We start from the raw sequence: 6,893 nt of genomic DNA, 5'->3' as shown, positions 1-6,893 counted from the left end.
AGCATGAGGAAGGTCCAGGGAGATGGACTTTGATGTGAACCAATCAGTAAGAAGGCGGTAAAGATGTGTCTGCTATGAAACCAACCTAAGTGGGGTTCCAGAAACACAAACGTATAACATTCAGGTATGTTGAAGACATAAAATCTGAAGGGAAAAATGCTGTTAATACCAAAAGACTAATCTTCTTAAGGGACAAAAAATATTATACATTCTGTGTAATCTAATTATGACTTTTCCAGCTAATAAGAATCAAAAGTTCCGAAGAGATAAAGGAAATGAATGTGGGTCATTTTCGACCAATCTATGGCAGTATGGGCTGGTTACCAAACTATAAGTTTTAAACTGAATAAAAGGTAAGTAAATGTTTTGAATACAATGATATAAATAATATTTATAGGAACAGCTGGAATGTGAAAGACATTGCAAGGAAGTTCCTTGTCTGGGTCAGCGTTGACCCACTTATGCTTCTAAGGGTGGATCAAGCGACAGCATTACGGCAGCACTACCGTATTCAAAGATCTGCATGAAATATAACCGATTTGTACAAGAAGGGAGCGATGTTCCACCCTGAGGCCTCCTCCAACAGGAAACGGAGATGCTTCACATGTGTGTGTATGATGCGCCAGAATGAGTTGGGATGAAGTACTAGCAGAGCATGCCTGCACTCACATTCACAAAGACCTGGATGTTGGGAGGGGTAAATAATGCAAACTATTTTTAGAGGACTGCTCCAATTTCTGCTTCGCTCCTCTGAACCCAAACAGAGAGAGAGAGCTAATCAGTGCTACCTCCCCACAGCCACAGAGACACAGATCCTCAGCCTGCATGAAAATACCTGCAAAACTCTGGAGATTAGCAAGATGAGGCACAGATTACAGCCTCCATTTTAAAACTCAGGATTTTCACAGCTTTATGTGTTGATCTGTTCAGGAACTGCATTTTTATGATATACTGTATTTTTATATAAACTAACCATTCAAATCTAAAGCACAGTGATGTTTTGTAGAGATGAAATGTGTGGTGTTCCACACAGAAATAATTGAACCTCTAGATTTAAGCTTGTTAGACACTTTTGGTATGATTATGCTCCTATGTGTTGGAGGCTGTTTGGTTGTAAATCTGAAGATAAAGGAAATATAAGAAATTGCCATTGGTGGTGCTCTTGCTGTGCACAAGAGATGTGAGCTGGTCCTGAAAAAGAAGAAGAGGAGTTCCTGCACCCCATTTGAAAAATAAATGTTGTCATGTGCTTCCTCCAGTTATCTGCTTGAATATTATTTTATTTGACCTAGAGTATCATACAGAACAAAATGCACATTAGAAAGTCAGCAATCTTTACACTTCTTGCTCTTTCAGAGAGCAAGTCTTCCTGGCAGAGTAAAAAAGCTAACAGAGGATGTGTTTATGACGATGCTTTTATCAGCCATCACAGGAAAGAACACAGGCTATCACACCTGACTCTTAAACCGTGTGTTAACATGACTTGAAATGAAATGCACACAGAGGTGGCCACACACCTTTATAAATGTATAAATCCTAATTTGCGGAAACTAGAGTGCGGGCTGCAAAGTGGCGCAGTTGGTAGAGCTGTTGCCTTGCAGCAACACTCTGTGTTGCCACCTGTCCAGGGTGACCCCGCCTCTCGCCTGGAACGTTAACTGGAGAGGCACCAGCAACCCTCCTGACGCCACTAAGGAACAAGGGTGTGCAGAGAATGGAAGGATGGATAGAGCGCAGCTGCTGCGCCCTGCCACCAGTGGAGGAGAAAGTACTCAAAAAATGTACTTAACTACCACATTAACATTTTACTTAAGTAAAAGTAAAAACGTACTGGTTTTTAAAAATACTTAAGTGTTAAAAGTAAAAGTACTTGCTGAATGCATCACTAATATCATTAAGTGAACCGATCATATTTAATTTTAATACATTAGAAATGTGCCATTTTAATGAACAATGCCACAGATAAAGCATGTTTTTATTGTGTTTACTCTGAAACATAGTTTAGACTTAGATATGTGATTCTATGCATCATAATTTCAGGGATGGAAACATCTGGTCTCCTGTCCTAACATAACATGAACTTCACTTTTTTTGCCATTAGTGGCCTTTATTTTGAAAGAAATCCAACAGAAAGGGGATGGAAAGAAGGTGGGTGGGAGAGGACAGGTAACCAAGGAGCCAGTAGCAGTGTTGTAGTCAAGACCACCTAACCCAAGACCAAGTCAAGACCAGCATCCCGTGCTACGTGACACAAAAAAAATAACTTTTACCTATCAAAATTGCTTTATCAAATTGATCTGAAAGATCAACATTCTATGGGAATGTGGATCCCATATCTAGTTCCCGTGCTGCACTAGATATTAAATACTTAGAGCTGAAATAAATTTAATCAGTAAAGATCCGTCCAGAAGAATCAGATCGTTCCTGAATATCATATCACTTTATTGCACTTTGGTCACAGCGTTGTCCCATATATGTGACACCTCAGTCAAAACCTCCACACAGTAATTCAGCACATGAGTGACAACTTTTTTTCATCGCAGATGCAACATGTGTCTCTGTACAGCTAGCTGTGCTAGCAACACGTCCATGGAGCTTAACTTTCTTTAAGCTTTCCTTCCAAGTGACACTAAAAGTTGGATGAAGTCCCACCGTCTGTGAAAGCGAAGCGCTGCTGATTTTACATGTCGCCATATCAATTTATGCAGCGCTATTATATTACTGACATTAGACAGACACGCCTCCCGCTCTCACTGCGCATGTCTGGAGCTCCGCGTGCCAGTAAAGGTGGAGCCGATGGGTGACAACAGACACTAAGTCACGTTATTGCTTGGATTTTACGGCGCCACGTTAAATCCCTGAACTTCACATTTTAACGGACAAAAAGCTCAACGCGACTTGGATGTAACGAGTAACGCGACACTTTTGTATAAATATAGTGAAGTAGAAAGTACAGATACATAAAACTATATTTTTTAGAATATTTGCTTTTCATTTAGCAAGAGCAAACAAACAATTATTAGAAATTAATTACAATGATTTCTAAAGCTTTTACAGGTTTTTCATTAATTTGTGGCATTTTGCTTTGGAGCTGCTTCTTGCTTTAATTTGTCCCTCTGGGCTGCAGATTACAGTCAGTCAGTTCTCTGTCTGGACGTAGTGTCGTTCCTCGTGATGTTTTGGCTTCGCTGGCTCATCTCGATGCTTCCTACCACGCTCCCCAACTGACCCTGACCCTGACCGCCTGCCTCTGTCCTCCCTCACATGCTCTTTATGTGTGTGTGTGTGCGTGTGCGTGGGTGTGTGTGTGTGCGTGTGTGTGTGTGTGTGTGTGCGTGCGTGTGTGTGTGTGTACTGAGGCGCCTAAACTAAACTCGTGTATGGTCAGAGGACAACTGGAAAATAAGCCATACACAACCACTGGAGCACACAGTGGTGCTCACATGTTTTACATTCTTCTCTGTCTGCTTGACTGAAAAACAAAGAAACCAAGACCAGAAAGAAGACGGCAAATATGGTTATGAACTGGTCTCCAAGGAAATTCATATAAATGTTTAGGTTCATTATTTATTTTCTGTATTTGAATTCAATACATCATGAATGTGCTACACAAGCATTTTCAGTTTTCTTCTTTGCTCGGTGTGATTTTAAAACAGACGCTGCTGTACGCAGAGGTCTCAGACCTGGAAAACTCAATAAGTCCTTAGTGCAGAACAATATCTATAAACATCTTTATTAAAAGTTTACTTTTCTAATATTAATCAACAACAATATGAAGCTGCATTTGTACATTTAAAAGAATTAAATTGTGATACAGCAGAGACAATATGTAATTTTCCTCTCATTTGTTTCTGTTTATGGATTTTACCTCCATCATCCTCTGGTTCATTTATGCTGTAAATGACTTTTGAGGAGTTGATCATTTGATTTTGCCAAAATGTTTCAAAAAGCTCATTGTAATAATTTCCAAAAGCCTTTGAAACAGAGATGACCAATAAATAGCATCATCAGACAATGTCCTCCATGAAGCTTACAGTCTGGACTTTAGTATTTCAGACAATTCCTGGTAAGTTTGAAGGACATTACAGGTCAACCAAATTCCAGGGGGAGGACCTGGAAATGGAATGATGATAAAAGAGTTGTGAGAACTGAGAAAACTCCATCTGCTGGTAATGATGACGAATACTGCCAGATGAAAACATGTCAGAAGAAAATAAACATTTCTATGTGATGGAACAAAAGATCATTAGAAAACTTCAACAAGAAAGTGTGTATGCAGGTTTGTATTTCATAGCCTGAAGTGTTGATTTACAGATTTATTGAGAGTCAGTAACCTGTTCTGATGAGTGCAATTAATAACATTCCTTTCATATTATTCTAAGTTTGGACACAGTCCAGTGCTTGAGCATCCAAGTGTTATGTCTGACCCGGCTACAAACTGCAATCCTTCAAGCGGGGGGGGGGTGTGCGCACACGTGGGTGTGCAGGCGTGTGTGTGAGCGAGTTCGAGATGTCTGGCTTTAATCCCCTTCAAACAGGAAATGTAACATGTGTTGTAGTAATGCTCTGCCTTATTTTCATGTCTTTCATGGTTTGGAGGAGGTAGAATGTGGGCCTGGTCTCTAAACATTTCTAACTGTAATCAGATGGTTCTGTGTGTGAGTAATCCTAGGAGCACTGGCCGGGTCAACTAAAGAATTTGGTTGGTGTAGCAAAGAGTAGACAATATTCCATAAATACAAACACATTTATATGACAGACCAGGAACTTCCTTGCGTTGTGTTGTGTTCATGTTGGACCTTTTAATGTGCTTCAGATGAAGGCCTTCATGGCCCCTCACAGGAGGAGAGATTGCTGCAAGTGTCGTGGAAAAAAATGACTTTATCAAGAGAGTGGTTGAGAAGCAGTAAGGAATCTGTGTAGTCTGTCATGTCTGCTCTGTTAACAGGTGACTCTGGCTGCCTTCATAGGTTCTGATCAGCAGATCTTGTAACAGCAGGTTGTCAGTGTTTCTGGGTGTTTCCCAAAAAAGAGAAGAGGTACTATAGGTGTGAAGATTTTATTGTAATGCACCAAGGAGCTCGTACAAATGGTCTTGCCATTATTTTGATATGAAAAGTGGGTTGTGTTTGATGCTAAAGGCTAAAGAGGACAGCTGTGATCTTGAAACGTTGTGGATAAGGAAGTAACTCTTAGATAGTCTTGAGCATCAAGGAGCTCTTCCCTGCTGTTGTAGGACACTGTATGTGACAGACTTGGTGACAGCTGATAGGTTTCCTGGTTGGTTGATAACTAGGATCAATGAATGAACTTGACTTAGATTCTGTCTGCATGACTGGACTGACCTGAGTCGACTCGTTATGATGTGATGCTCTATAAACAAACTCAACTGAGCGCCAGCATGCCTATGTGTCTGAAACTCTCCTCAGACTTAGGTTCATATTGACATGATGCATCATGCAGCTCTAATTTGCTGGCGACTGTGGGGGCAGTTGCAACTCATTCCAATATACAAAAGAAACCCCGTTTGAGCTGATTTGAACTCTGTGACATGCTTCATTGTCCTTCTGGAAGAATGATGCAGGATCTAACCGGGAAACATTTAGTTCAATCAGATTTTGTCCAGTTTGGGTGAGCTTGTTTGAATTGGAGCCTCGTCTGCAGACCTTGTTTGTAACAGAGTATTTAGCATGACTATTTTCTCTCCATCACTTCAAATCTGTCTGCCAGCCAAATGTCACTCTGTAAAACCTGAGAGACGGAACGTTGACCTAGCAGGGAGGTCAAGGAGCTGAACCCCCACTGCCACCATGGTCCAGGGGAACCCACCACGCATGGCCTGAATTCTGTATTCATCAGGAAAAACAGCATATATATTTATTCTTTTTAGATATGATACCTTTATATCATTTGTCTTATATAAAACAATTTTCATTTATTATTATTATTATTATTATCTGAGAAAAGCTACTTGTCTGGGATAAATCCCAGCTGAATCTCAGCCCTGCTGCTTCATGTAGCCTGGCCGTCTACTTTCATTTCTCTGGGCTTTGACATCAAGTGGCCAAAAAGTTCATTGAGTTGAATTCTCTTCAGTAAAACTCCTTTCTTCTGATGAGCTGATATATTCTCAGTATGACAATCATGATGATAATCCAAAACAAAACAATGAAGTTCATTGTTTTGCTCTCCCCTTTACCATTTTAGGCACATGGATACGTAGACGTCTCATTGAGCGCTGAGACCTGCGTTACGTCACCGCCATCTTGTATGTGGCAGTCGAGCGATCGGAGCTCCTTAAGTCATGAGCTGTGTGGACTTATTTCAACCGTTATACAAAACAAACTGGATTAATTGGCATTACCTTTCATAGGTAAGGATGAAAGAAAATATTAACGTGATTTTTATGATCAGACTTACTTTCCAGCCAGAACCTCACTTCTAAACAACCAAGAAATATTTCCTATGTAGCTAAATTGTCCCGAAGTAACCGCTGATTGTTAGCGTAGCAGCTAACGTTTTCATACTGTGTTTTCTAATGAGAGAGAAACTGGTGCTAGGGGAAGTGGATTAAAGACCAGGGTTGTTTTGAGGAGAGGTCAGTCAGGATCAGAGCTGGAGCTGCTGGTCTTCAGTCTGTTTCCAGCTCAGCTTCACCATGTCGGTATTTAGCTATAAAGATGCTACGAGTCAGAGCCCAACATGCTGAAAATGTCTTTTTCTGAAAGTGTCATGAGGCGGTGGTTTACGGTAAGTGAGAACGCAGGCAGGACCCAGGATGTAGCGAGAATAATAAGTATTTAATGAAATAAACTTAACAACCAGGAACAACGGGGAACAGCACGAGGAAAACTGGCAACACGGAGACAGGTGACATCAATAGACAAGGACCC

This window comes from Poecilia reticulata, linkage group LG10 (assembly GCF_000633615.1).
Source record: "Poecilia reticulata strain Guanapo linkage group LG10, Guppy_female_1.0+MT, whole genome shotgun sequence".
In the NCBI taxonomy this organism is placed as follows: domain Eukaryota; kingdom Metazoa; phylum Chordata; class Actinopteri; order Cyprinodontiformes; family Poeciliidae; genus Poecilia; species Poecilia reticulata.
Note: the sequence above shows the minus strand (reverse complement) of the source record.